Raw genomic sequence first — 12,387 nt, forward strand, 5'->3', positions numbered from 1 at the left:
CCATCACTCCATCTCACTCAATCACTCCATCTCACTCCATCACTCCTCGATCACTCCATCTCACTCTAACACTCCATCATTCCATCTCACTCCATCACTCTTTGATCACTCCATCTCACTCCATCACTCAGGGCTCGGAGGAGCCCTCCCCAGCAGCTGGATTCCAGCCCCTTCCAGCCTGGCGGCTTCTGCAGCATCAGCGGCAGCCAACTGCTGAGGAGTCCCTTCCCTCGGGGCCTCTCACTGAGCCTGTGCCTCATATCCCAGACGCCTCACCCAGGACACATGTCCTAGGAGTGCGACAGTGCTGTCAGCAGCCAAGGCCGCGCCCCTGAGGCCGCTCTCTTCTCTCCTGGCCACCCCCACAGGCTCCCCTGCCAAGGGCTGCAGGGTGGAGGGAAAGGGTCCGACGCCATCTTCCAAGGAGCATGTCTTGCCAGCGAGCACAGTGCCGGCTCCTGGCCTCAGTGTCCTCTGTTCCAGCTCCTGTACCTTGATGGGACACTCTGCAGTCCTGTCCAGGTCATCTGAGACAGGTCCTGAGGGAGCTGCCATGCTCTCCTTGACTCTCAGAGAGAACCCCAGCTGTGGACCCAGGGAAGAAGAGGTGAGGTCTGATGTGTGGGCCCGGCCTCTGTTCCACCCGCTCTGTCCCCAGGGTCCCGCAGGGGTGGAGGAGGAGGGAGTCTAGAATCCCGCCATCATCCGTGAGGGAAGGAAGCGGAAAGAGGGGCTGCTGTGCGGCGGTGGGTGTGGGGAGTGGGGTGAGGAGGCCAAACGGGCCGGGTGCCCAGGAGAGAGAGGGTGGCGCCAGGCTGGGGCACCGAGGGCCAGTTAGCCCCTCCCTCACACACACCCCGGGGCTTCCCAGGGCCCGCCCACCGACCTCCACTATGCAGACCCTCTGTGATACCCAGAGCCTGAGTCCTGACCTCCAGAAGACCCCGGGCTGAGGACTATGGAGGACACTGAGGAGGGGAAGAAGGAGGCACCCCTCACCTGGGGCCAGGTGCAGGCCTCCTGGGGACAGCATGCCGTCTTTCCCAGAAAGACCTGGCCTGCCGGCGCCCACCACTCCAGCTCCAGCCCACTTTCCACCCCACTCACCTGTTCCCTGCCCCAGGTTGTCCCCAGAGGTCTCAAAGGGCCCACTGTCCTCTCCCAGGCTCCAGCTCCGCCGCAAAGCCTGTGGTGCCACCTGCTGGTCATGTCTGGGATGGCAGGCTGACCCCAGGGACTTGGGAAGGGGTCCAGGCTTCTCCTGCTCCCTCCAGCTCTGTTCACCCACTCAACCCCTGCTTTGCTCTCCCTGGGGCTTCTGGCCATTATGTTGCTGGCCCCCACTGATTCAGCCGCAGTGTTCACAGCTGCTCCTTGGGTGTGCTGGAGAGCCATGCCATGCTAACCTCCACCAGGGGTGTGAGAAGAGATGTGGAAATAACAGCAGCACCATGATGCGGAGTGACCTTGAACCCTCACAGCGCTCTGGGGGAGGGTCTACTATTATCTCCATTTTATTGATGAGGAGCTGGCCTCCAGATGTTAAGTCACTTACCCAAGGCTACGCAACTAGTAAACATGACACTGCATTGAACCACGCATCCAGGAACCCCAGAGCTTCCCCCAGCAGAGGCTGGTGGAGTCCACAGCCTCAATCCCAGGACAAGTGCTAGCCTTGGATGGGGAGAGTGGAAAGAACGTAAACTAGGAGTTTGGTTTTTAAGCCCAGCTCTGGCACTAACTCACCGTGGGACTCAGGGCAAGGCCCTTTCTCTGTCGGGGCCTTCTCTACCCTGGGGGAATCAGACCAGGCAATCCCATGCATTCCCGAGCTGGAGCTGGGCCCTGGGCTCAGAGGTCCAGGCTGCTGCCTGCAGGGCTGGGCTTGGCTGGGCTTGGCTGGGCTTGGCTGGGCTTGGCTGAGCGGCTGCAGCTCCCACAGGAAAGTATTAAATGAAACCCTGAGTTCTGACTGTGGTGTCTGAAATGGGCCCTCACAGACTGCAGGTCAAGGCTCCAACTCCTTTGTGCCCCACCTCTCCTCCTTCCAGGAAGCACCTCTGACAATTCCTTAAAGCCCCTGGCTTCCCCTTGGAAGGCAGCCTTCAAAGCCCTCCTCTCACTCCCCATGCACCATGGACTCCAGTCCCCGCGGGCTTCTTTCTGGCTGTCAGAGGTGCTCTCCCGGGCCTCCCACTGCATGATCCTCTCTGCGCTGGAATGCTGTCCCCTCACCGCTTAGCCTGGAAGCCTCTGCCCCGCCAGGCCTCAGTCCAGGCCTGCTCAGGTCCCTGTGTTATATGGCCCCACAGCACCCAGCACTTTCTATGGACTAGGTACTAGTTTGACTGGTACAGTCAGCCCTCTGGGAAGCCTCACAGGGAGCATGTTGCTGTACCCTGGGTTCGGTGCTGCACATGGCATGCAGCAGATGCTCCAAATGCCTAAGCACTTCAGTGTGCAGCCTGCTGTAACTGTCCATCGCCACCTGCTCATGGCATCTGGCCCCACACTTACTTTCACACATTTTGTATCCCTGCACCCCCTGTCCACCTAAAGACAGAAGCTCTGCCTCTCCTGCCTCCCATAGAGGAGGGGAGAGGCTGCTGCTTGGGGTCCTTCTCCAGCCCTGGCTTTAGCCCGCTGTTATCCACATCACAGGCATCCTGGGAAGGTGCCTGACACATTGCCCCCCGCCTCAGCCCAGGCCGTGCTCTCCTCCCCTGGGCAGCAGAGCGCAAACCTGGGGAGTGGACACATGTAGAATGCCAGGAGGAGGGAGGAGGCCCAGCCCCACTGTGGCCAGAGGGTGTCAGAAGCACAGGACAAGCAGGAAGGAAGCCTGGGAGTCACCTAGGCCAGCCTTCTCATGCACAGAGAAGTGAACAGAGGCACAGATGAGGCAGGGACTTGCCAGCCTCTCAAAGCTGAGGTCGGAGGCCAGGTGTCCTGGCCCAGGGTTCTTGCACTGTCTGTGGTCCTGGGTGCTACAGGAAGAGTCCCCATGGAGGCAGGAGAGTCCCTGACCCACCTCCCAACATAGTTGGGTCCTTTGAGACACAGTGCTGTTGATTAGGGGGTAGGGTAGGGGGTAGGGTAGGAAGGGCTGGATTCCTCCAGGCAAGAGACAGGAGCAGAGCCCTCCTCCCCCTTGGGTTCTGTTCTCCAGGACCAACGTCTTGCTCCCTGGGGAATTTAAATTCCTAGCAACCTGGCGTTGAAGCCTGTTATTACTGCTATTATAAATAGCCTAATACTAATAGCCTATTAGTAGCCTGACAGCAATTGAATACCTGCTAGGTGCTAAGCCCTTCCCACACGTTTCCTCATTTAATCCCAACAACTCCAAGATACAGGTATTATTACTTCATTCGACAGATGAGGACAATGTGGTGTGGGCGATGAAGTGGCCATGAGAAATTGGCTGCCTGACGCTGTTCCCCTCCCTCAGCCCCTTCAGACTTCTCTCCCTGCCTGGCTTCCTCACCATCCCTGCCCTGTCTCTACATCCCAGCAGCACCGCCAACCCGGGTCAGTCACCACACAGGGCAGTGGAGAGGTCTCCAGGATGGTGGCCCTGCTGCCCGGTTCTGCACTCTGCTCCCAGTGGCCCTGCAGGGCAAGCTGTGTCTGCTGCTCCTGGGCCAGCTTCTTGGCCTACAGCTTCTGTAGCAGGGGCCTGGGAGCTGGAGGGCATGGGGCTCCATGAGCTGAGCCCACGAGCAGCCACTTCCTCCCAAGGTCTGCCGCTGTGGGCAGAGTCTCCAGTGCCCCAAGGAGGCAGCACCATCACCCCACGCCTTGGCTTATGTGCATCCTTCTCTGCCCAGAACGTCTCACTCAGTTCTGCAGATCCTCCCACCTTGGCACTCTATGGGTGTCCCTCTCACCAGCCTTGCTGCTTGGCCCTGGGCTGCTTCTGAACCCTCTGTCCACCTTGGAGCCCACCATCAGCTCACCCCTATTCTCAGTTGGCACCTATCCCAGGGCGACCTCAACCCCTCCCACGTGCTCCTAACTAAAGGGATGGCGATGTCTCCCAAATGCACATCTCCAACCCCAATCCCCCAAACCAACTTCCCACCAGTCAACATGCTGTGTTTAAAATGACCTCATCTCTACCTTTCCCATCTCTCAGGGCGTGGCACCACTGCCCCTCTCAGCTGACAGCCAATCGACAAAGAGCCATGAACTTTACCTCCTTCTCTCCCAGAGCACCCACTTCTCAATGGCTCCTCTATCTTGAACTTCCTCCTTGCCTTTATGATGCTCTAATTTCTGATTTGTCCTTTGGGACACTGCTCAGGTGCCACCTCCACCATGAAGCCTTCCTTGATTCCTCTAGGCTGAGTTGGGTATCCCACTGAAGCACCCCCATGGCACCCTGTGCTTATCTAAGCTAGGACTTACCTGCTAATAATGCAACTGCCTGGCCACTGGCCAGTGTCTCCTAAACTGGGGGCAACTCTAGGCCATATTGTGTTCTCTTAGCACCCAGATGATACCTGGCACATAGTAAGCACTCCATAACTAGTGGATGAGGGAATGGATACATTAATGAGAATAATGCTTGGGAAACCCTGAGGCTTTGGGGCTCAGAAAACATCCACAATGGAAGAAGTGAGACAGCAGGGTCTCCTGTGCCCCATCGATACTCCTCCCTACAAAACCCAGGGCCTGCTGACATTCGCCAGCATCAGCAGGACAACGAAGGAGACCCAGCGGGAGCCAGTTATACATCACCCAGTATTAGGAGTGCTCGAAGCACGTTCATCCTTACAACCTTGCAAAGCAGGCAGGACAGCATCTCATCTCATTTAAGGAAAGCCGAAGGCTCAGGGTGGCTAAGTGAAGTACCCAAGGCCTCCCCGCAGGGCAGGGCTACCCTTCTGACTCCCCATGCAGTCCGACTGACCACCCCTGTTCTCACCAGATGTTCTCCAGCTGCTACACCCCAGAGCCTCCACTTGTCAGCTCTGCCATACTCTCTTTCACCTCTCTCAGCTCCCGCTGGTTCCCGTCCAGCCGTAGCTGCAGAGCCTGGGAGAGCAGCTCACCTGGCCCAGCACCCTCTCCACCTCCAAGGAGCTCTGGGCTACATCCCCCAGCCTCTGCCCCAGCCGGCTCCTGTGCCTCCTATATTCCTCTCTCCAGGGCTTGGAGCATCTCCTGGGTCTCTCAGAGGCTGGTGGCCAGGGTCTAGACAAGGCACACCAGACGAGAGCCTGATGCCTGGCCCCAGTCCAGTCCTTGGCTGAGTAGCCTCGGGCCCCTGCTCCTAGGCAGGCCTGCCTCTCCTGCAGCATGGCCAGCTGGCCCTGCACCTCCACCCTGCCCCAGAGTGCCTAGGCCAATCTCTCTAGGGGGGGCTTTGGCCAGTGCCTGCTTGAGTACCTCTGTTTCTCGGAGCTTCGGCCCCAGCTGGGCCTGCACCATCTGAAGCTCATCCAGTTCCTGCTCCAGGACTCCCAGGCCAGGGCCCTGTAACCCAACAAAGCAGGGGGTCACTCTCCTACTTGAGAAGCATCCTGCCCCATTGCTGCATTCCTAATCATGTGTAGTCACAGCAGACTCACCTCACATTCTCCTGCCAGCCCCGATGGGAGGCATTTTATATACCTTTATTTCTCACAACTCTGAAAGGAGTGCTGTTTTGTGCTCATTTTGCTGATAAGGAAGCTGAGGTTCAGAGAGGTTAAAGGAACTTGCTCAATATCACATAGCTGGTCAGTTTATTGAGTTGAGACAGTAGTCTAACTCCAAAGCCCATAACTGAATTACAATCACTATGGTTTGAATGTTTGTCCCATCCAAGACTTATGTTGAAACTTAATCCCCAATGTGGCAGTATGGAGAAGTGAGGCCTGTAAGAGGTGGCTGGGTCATGAGGACTCTGCCCTCATGAAAGGGTTAACCCATTCATAGGTTGGGGGGCGAATGAGTTATCACAGGAGCAGGACTGGTGGCTTTATAAGAAGAGGAGAGACCTGAGTTAGCATGCTCAGTCCCCTTGCCATGGGATGCCCCGGGTCCAGGACTCTGCAGAGTCCCCACCAGAGAGAAGGCCATCACCAGATGCAGCCGCTCGACCGTGGGCTTCTCAGCCTCTATAATTGTAAGAAATAAGTTTTCTTTCTTATAAATTACCCAGTTTCAGGCATTCTATTATAAGCAACAGAGAACAGACTAAAACACTACCCTATTCATTATTTATCAAATCTTTGAGTATCAGTTTTGTGCCAGGTACTATTTTAGGACTGGAAATAGAGCAGTGAACATAAAAGAAAAAACAAGTCTGTAAAAAAGCAAGTGGCAGGTAAGGAATCTTACATTCTCATAGGAGTGATACAGATACAAGGCAAACCAATAAAATCAATGTGTCATATAGTGATATTATGCTTTGGAGAAAGATAAAGCAAGGAAAATGGACAGAGATTGATGACAGGGAGGGAGGTTGCCATCTTAGATAAGGTGGTCAGAAAAGGCCTCATGGAGAAGGTGCTTTGTAACACAGGCCTGAAGGAGGCATGGGAGTGAGCTGTGCAGGTATCTGGAGGAGGAATGTTCCAGGGAGAGGGACAATAAAGAGACCAGTGGGGCTGGAACAAAGGTGGCCAAGACCACTAGCTGCGCTCAGAGAGGTACAGGCACGCCAGGAACAGCCTCCCTAAGACAATACGACTGGATACAGTACCCAAGCGTAATGAAAGATGTCAATTCTTTGAAATCCACAGAAGTTTACCCAACTGTGGGTGGTTTGGCACCAGGTTTCTCATTCACTCCACATCCACCAAGTCACTTCATCGATCCAACCATGGCAAGTGGCAGGTAAGGGAGGGATGGCCCAATCTTATACGAGGAGAAAATGGAGGCCCAGAGTGGTTCCTTGGCCTAAGAAAACAGTGACTTCCCCACAAGGAGGATCTGTTCTTTGTGTCTTTAGGGTTTGGAGGGTGGGGGCAAGAGAGGACAGAGATGACGGTGATCCTGTTTCTTGTTTGCACAGGGGCAGAGGGATATGCTAGTCTGGAGCCAGAAACTACATCCTCCCCAGTCAGTGCTCCCCACAACACCAAGCTCCAGGAACCTAAGGCGCAGGCCTGGCACCCTGCATCCGGCCTAGGTGAGCCCAACCTGCAAAGTCTCAGAAGGAGGCGCAAGGATCGTCAGAACAATAATGCAATATTATCTTTTATATGTCAGTGCAGGTGTAACAACTTTTATCCTGTGCAGAGTCTAAAATTAGGAACAGAAAACGCATAACTCGAATACATCTGCAATCAAATCTAATAAATTTAGGTTTGGAATCTAAATTAATACACTCAACAGCACTCTTTCAACTACTATATATTATATATCTAATTCAGTTAAGGGGAGTCAGGAGAGGTGAAGAGAGAAAGAAGATGGAGGGAGAGAAGTGTTTTGTGCAATTGTTTATTACTTTTACTTATTTTATTGATAAATGTATCATCCATATGAGAATTTATTAACAAATATTTTTTGGCTTAAAGAATGATAATAAACTCCATGTTACACTACCCATATTAAGAAATTAAGAAATAGACCATTACCAGTTCCCTAAAGGCCTCCCCTTAGTTCCTCCCCTATCTTATCCTCTTCCCCTCAGGAACAACCACTATCCTGACACCTACCTTAATTACCCATTTGCTTTTCTTTATAGCTGTACCACCTATGTATGCATCCATCCTGCATGCATAGTTTTACTATGTTTAGTTTTACTTAGTTTTGACCTTTATATAATGGGCTTGTACTGTTTGTAGTTTACGTTATTTGTTTCTCTCAATCAAGTTGTTTTTGCAATACATTCACATTGATGAATAAAGCTGTTGTTCATTCTTTTTCAAAGCTTTATTATATTTTATGTTTTTATCTATTCTACCACGGAGGGTATTGGGTTATTTCCAGTTTATGCTATTGAATAGCCACAGTGCTGTTACGAACATTCTTTTACACAGGACACATGTGCAAAAGTTTATCATCTAGCTTATATACTAGACATATAAATTGGAATTGCTGGGTCAAAAGACATAATTCCTGGCTGGGCGCAGTGGCTCACGCTTGTAATTCCAGCACTTTGGGAGCCCAAGGCTGGCGGATTATGAGGTCGGGAGTTCGAGATCAGCCTGGCCAACACAGTGAAACCCCATCTCCACTAAAAATACAGAAATCAGCTTGGCGTGGTGGTGGGTGTCTGTAATCCCAGCTACTCAGGAGGCTGAGGCAGGAGAATCGCTAGAACCTGGGAGGTGGAGGTTGCAGTGAGCCCAGATTGGGCCACTGCACTCCAGCCTGGGAGACAGAGCTAGACTCCGTTAAAAAAAAAAAAAAAAAAAGAGAGACATAATTCCCATGGTCAACCTGATCAGGTAACGGCAGACTTTCTCCAGTTTACACTCCTATCAGTACTCCTATCAGTGGGTGAGAGTTCTCATTTTTTCACAGTTTCACCAAAACTTGTAAACAGACTATTAAGTTTTGTCAATCGAATAGAGATGAAATATACAATTGTGGCTCAAATATGCACTTCTAGAGTTACAAATGATGCTAAGTATCTTTTCACAAGTTTATGGGCCAATACTGGTATTATCTCTTGTTTGAAATGTCTTTATTTTTTGCCAATTTTTTTCTTGAGACTTTTTTTTCTCACTGATTTGAAGGGTTTCTCATGAATATTAATTATGTACAATAATTTGACAGATATTCCTGTGGCAAATATTTCTTCTACCCTGTGGCATATCCTTTGACATTCCTTATTGTCTTTTGATGAAAACACATGTCTAATTTTAATATAGTCAAATTTATAATCTTTTCCTTTATGGCTTTGCTTTCGGAATCTTGTTCAAGAAATCCTTCTCTACCTAAGAGGAACAGAGATATTTTCCTATAGCATCTTCTAAGATTTATAGTTTTGCCACCTACGTATAAATGTCTAATACATCTGGAATTCATTTTTGTATATGGTATAAGGTAGAGATTCAATTTCACTTGGATAACCAATCATCCCAGAACAACGTATTAAACAGTTTATCTTTAAACTATTGACCTGTAATAACCACTGTGTCATAGATTAAGTTTCCAAATAGGCGTGGGTCTATTGTTTTCTACTATTCTATGTGTCTATTGATACACCAATATCACACTGCTTTAATTACTATAGAGATAATAAGTCTTCAATTCTAATAGGGCACATTTTCTCCCTCCTTTTCCTTCTTCAGCAGTGTCTTCACTATTTTTGATTCTTGGCTCATTCACATCAATTTTATAATCACTTTGTCAATTTGCATGAAAAACCCCATTGGGATTTTTATTGAAATACATTGAATCTACAGACTCGATTAACATCTTTGAAATATTATCTTCCTATCCTGGAACATAGCATGTTCATTTATTTATGCCATTTAAAATTTGTTTCAATAAAGTTTCATAATTTCTTCATGTAGTTTTTGCACACTTTTTCTTAGATCTATTTCTGGGTGTTTCATATGTTTGTTGCTATCCAAAACGATATTTGTTGCTATCCAAAACGATATTTGTTTAAAGTAACATTTTCTAATTGACGATAGCTGTTCATGGAAATACAAATAATTTTTTAATGTAGATTATTTTATTCAGAACTTTTGTTAAATTGTTTCATTAATTTTCATAATTTATAGATTATTTGGCAGTTTTATGTTGGCAATTCTATCATCTGCAGTAACGCCAGCTTTGCTTCTCTCTTTCCAATTCTTACATGTTCATTGCACTGACTAGTAGCCCCAGTACAATGATAATTTCTATAAATGATGACAGTAACAATTTGTCTTGCTTCTGATTTTAAAGAGAATGCTTTCAACATTCCAATATTAATTATGATGTTTCCTGCAGGTCTTTCTAGATGCTCTTTCCAGGGTTATGGATATTTTCCTTCTTTTTCTAGTTAACTAACAGTTTTTTAAAATCACAAATATAAGAGCAAACATGTATTACCAGAAAAGATTGTTCTAAATGCTTTACATATGTAAATTATTTTAATCCTCACAACTTCATAGGTAATACCTATGAAGAAGTTATTAATTTTATCTGTATAGATAAGAAACAAAACTGAAGCTCAGAGAGATTAAATAGCTTGCTGAAGGTTAAAAAGTTTCTTCACAGTGTAATCAGCATTCGAAACCAGGCAGTTTGGCTCCAGAGTCCCTCTTATAACACGCTACTACCTCTCACTGAATGCTGAATTTTATTGAGTCCTTTATCTACGTCTACTGAGGTGATTGTATGCTTTTTTTCCTTTATCAATGTGGTGAATTATATTAATCATTTTTCTAATATTAACCCCATTTTGCAACTCTGGTATAAATCTGTCTTGGTCATGATGTTAAACATATTTCCTTCTTGCTGAATTCAATTCACTGACATTTGTTAAGAATTTTGTTAAAGATTTTGCATCTATATTACCAAATCAGATTAGCCTGTAAATTTTCTCCTTTGTGCTCTCCTTGTGATTCTAGTGTCAGTATTAGGCTAATTTCATTTCATAAATGAAGGAGTATATTAGTCAGCTTAGGCTGCCACAACAAAATATTATCGATTGGGTGGCTTCGACAGCAGAAATTTGTTTATCTTGGTTCTTGGCCAGGAAGTCCAAGATAAAGGTGCTGGCTGATTCCACTCCCGGTGAAGGCTCTCTTCCTGGCTTGCAGATGGCACCCTTCCTGCTGTGCACTCACCTGGCTTTTCCTTGGTGTGTGCACATGGAGAGGGAGAGAAAGCTCTCTAGTGTCTCTTCTTATAAGGACATTCATCCCACCATGAGGGGCTCAACCTCATGACTTCATCTAACCCTAATTACCTTCCAAAGGCCTCATCTCCAAATACCATCGCACTGAGGGTTAGGGCTTCAACATGTATATTTTGGGAGGACATAAACATTCAGTCCATAGCAGGAACTGAATGGACTGGAAAAGTTTGTAAAGATTGTAAATGTTCCTCAAACATTTGTAAGAACTTTCCACCTATCAGATTTTTGGGCTGTGTTTTCTTTGTGGGAAAATGCTTAACTACCAGTGGGATTTATTTGATAATATAGGACTATTCGGGTTTTCTCTCTCTTCTTGAGTCTGTTTTGGTAAATGATTTTTTTTTCTAGAAATGTACACATGCCATTGACCTTTTCAATTGCATTAACCTATTGTTTTGAATAGTATTTTTTTATCTCTTCTGAATATGTAAGAGGTCCTTTTTTTCATTCTTAATAATATTTGACATCTCTTTTTTCTTTGATTAATCGTGTCACATTTGTTAATATTAATAGCCACTTCAAAAAGACAATATTTGAGTTTGATTATCCACTCTATAATGTGTTTTAAAATCATTAATTGCTGCCTTTTATTGTTTTCTTCTAAGTTCTTTTACATTTTTTTTTTCATTTTTAAAAAGTTATTTTCTATGTTAGGATATGCTAATTGCTGTGACAACCTCCAAATCTCAGTAGTCTAATACAGTAAAAGTTTATTTCTCATATCTCAGTCCAATGTAGGTTGCTCTGGAGGATCTTGCTCCACCCAAAGTCACTCAGGAACTGGAGACGCTTTCATCAATTGGTTCCACTATAGTTTGGATTGCAGAGTCCTACAAAAGATGCTTTGCATTCAGCTGGTAGCTGAAGGAGGAGAGAAAGAATGGATGCTTGTACAGGAAGTAACGTTATTCACATTGCTTCTGTCCTTATTCCCTTGACCAGAGCTCAGTCACATGATCATAGCAGATTGTGGGAGTCTGGAAAATAGTCTCTGACATGGATCCTTATCTTATTAGTATTGAACCTTTCTATTCTTTTTCAGAGTAAGCATATAAGCTACAAATTTTCTTCTACATTTTATTTTCCCTGGATTCTACAAGTTTTGATATGTAGTTTTAAAAATTATTATTTAGTTCTATATATTTTCTTTTTTATTATGATTTTTTCTTTGTGTAATTAATTGTTCAATGGTGTGCTTTTGAATTTCCAAATGTATGGACTTTTTATATATCTTTTTTATTTTAAAATATCTATACTGATCATTCTTTCTTGCTTCTCAGAACTTATCTGTAGAATCATTTCTCTTCTCTCTGAAGTTAATGAGTGAAAATTATTCAGTTTATTGGTTAATTCTCTTAGCTCTTTTTTGCCCTCATAATAATACATTCAGAGAAGTTAAATTATTGTATTACCAAGAGATCTATACATGTTAAGGCTTTTGGTATATATTAACTAATTTTCCTGCAGATATATTCTATTAATTTATAGAACAGCAGTATATGAAAGTTTATATTTTTGATACACTGAAAAATTAGTTATTATAATTCTTTAACTCTTGCTAAACTGATGGGTGACAAGTGGCACATAAT

General features: G+C 46.6%; 1 long non-coding RNA gene across 1 annotated transcript; it reads left to right on the forward strand.

The window, feature by feature from the left end:
* The first annotated feature begins 417 nt into the window (after positions 1-417).
* LOC129528179 (uncharacterized) lies at positions 418-11,863 on the forward strand. Its single transcript, XR_008673401.1, has 3 exons — positions 418-607; positions 7,007-7,123; positions 11,527-11,863. It is a non-coding gene; the product is annotated as an uncharacterized lncRNA (long non-coding RNA).
* The last annotated feature ends 524 nt before the right edge of the window (positions 11,864-12,387 follow it).

Source organism: Gorilla gorilla, chromosome 1 (assembly GCF_029281585.2).
Source record: "Gorilla gorilla gorilla isolate KB3781 chromosome 1, NHGRI_mGorGor1-v2.1_pri, whole genome shotgun sequence".
In the NCBI taxonomy this organism is placed as follows: domain Eukaryota; kingdom Metazoa; phylum Chordata; class Mammalia; order Primates; family Hominidae; genus Gorilla; species Gorilla gorilla.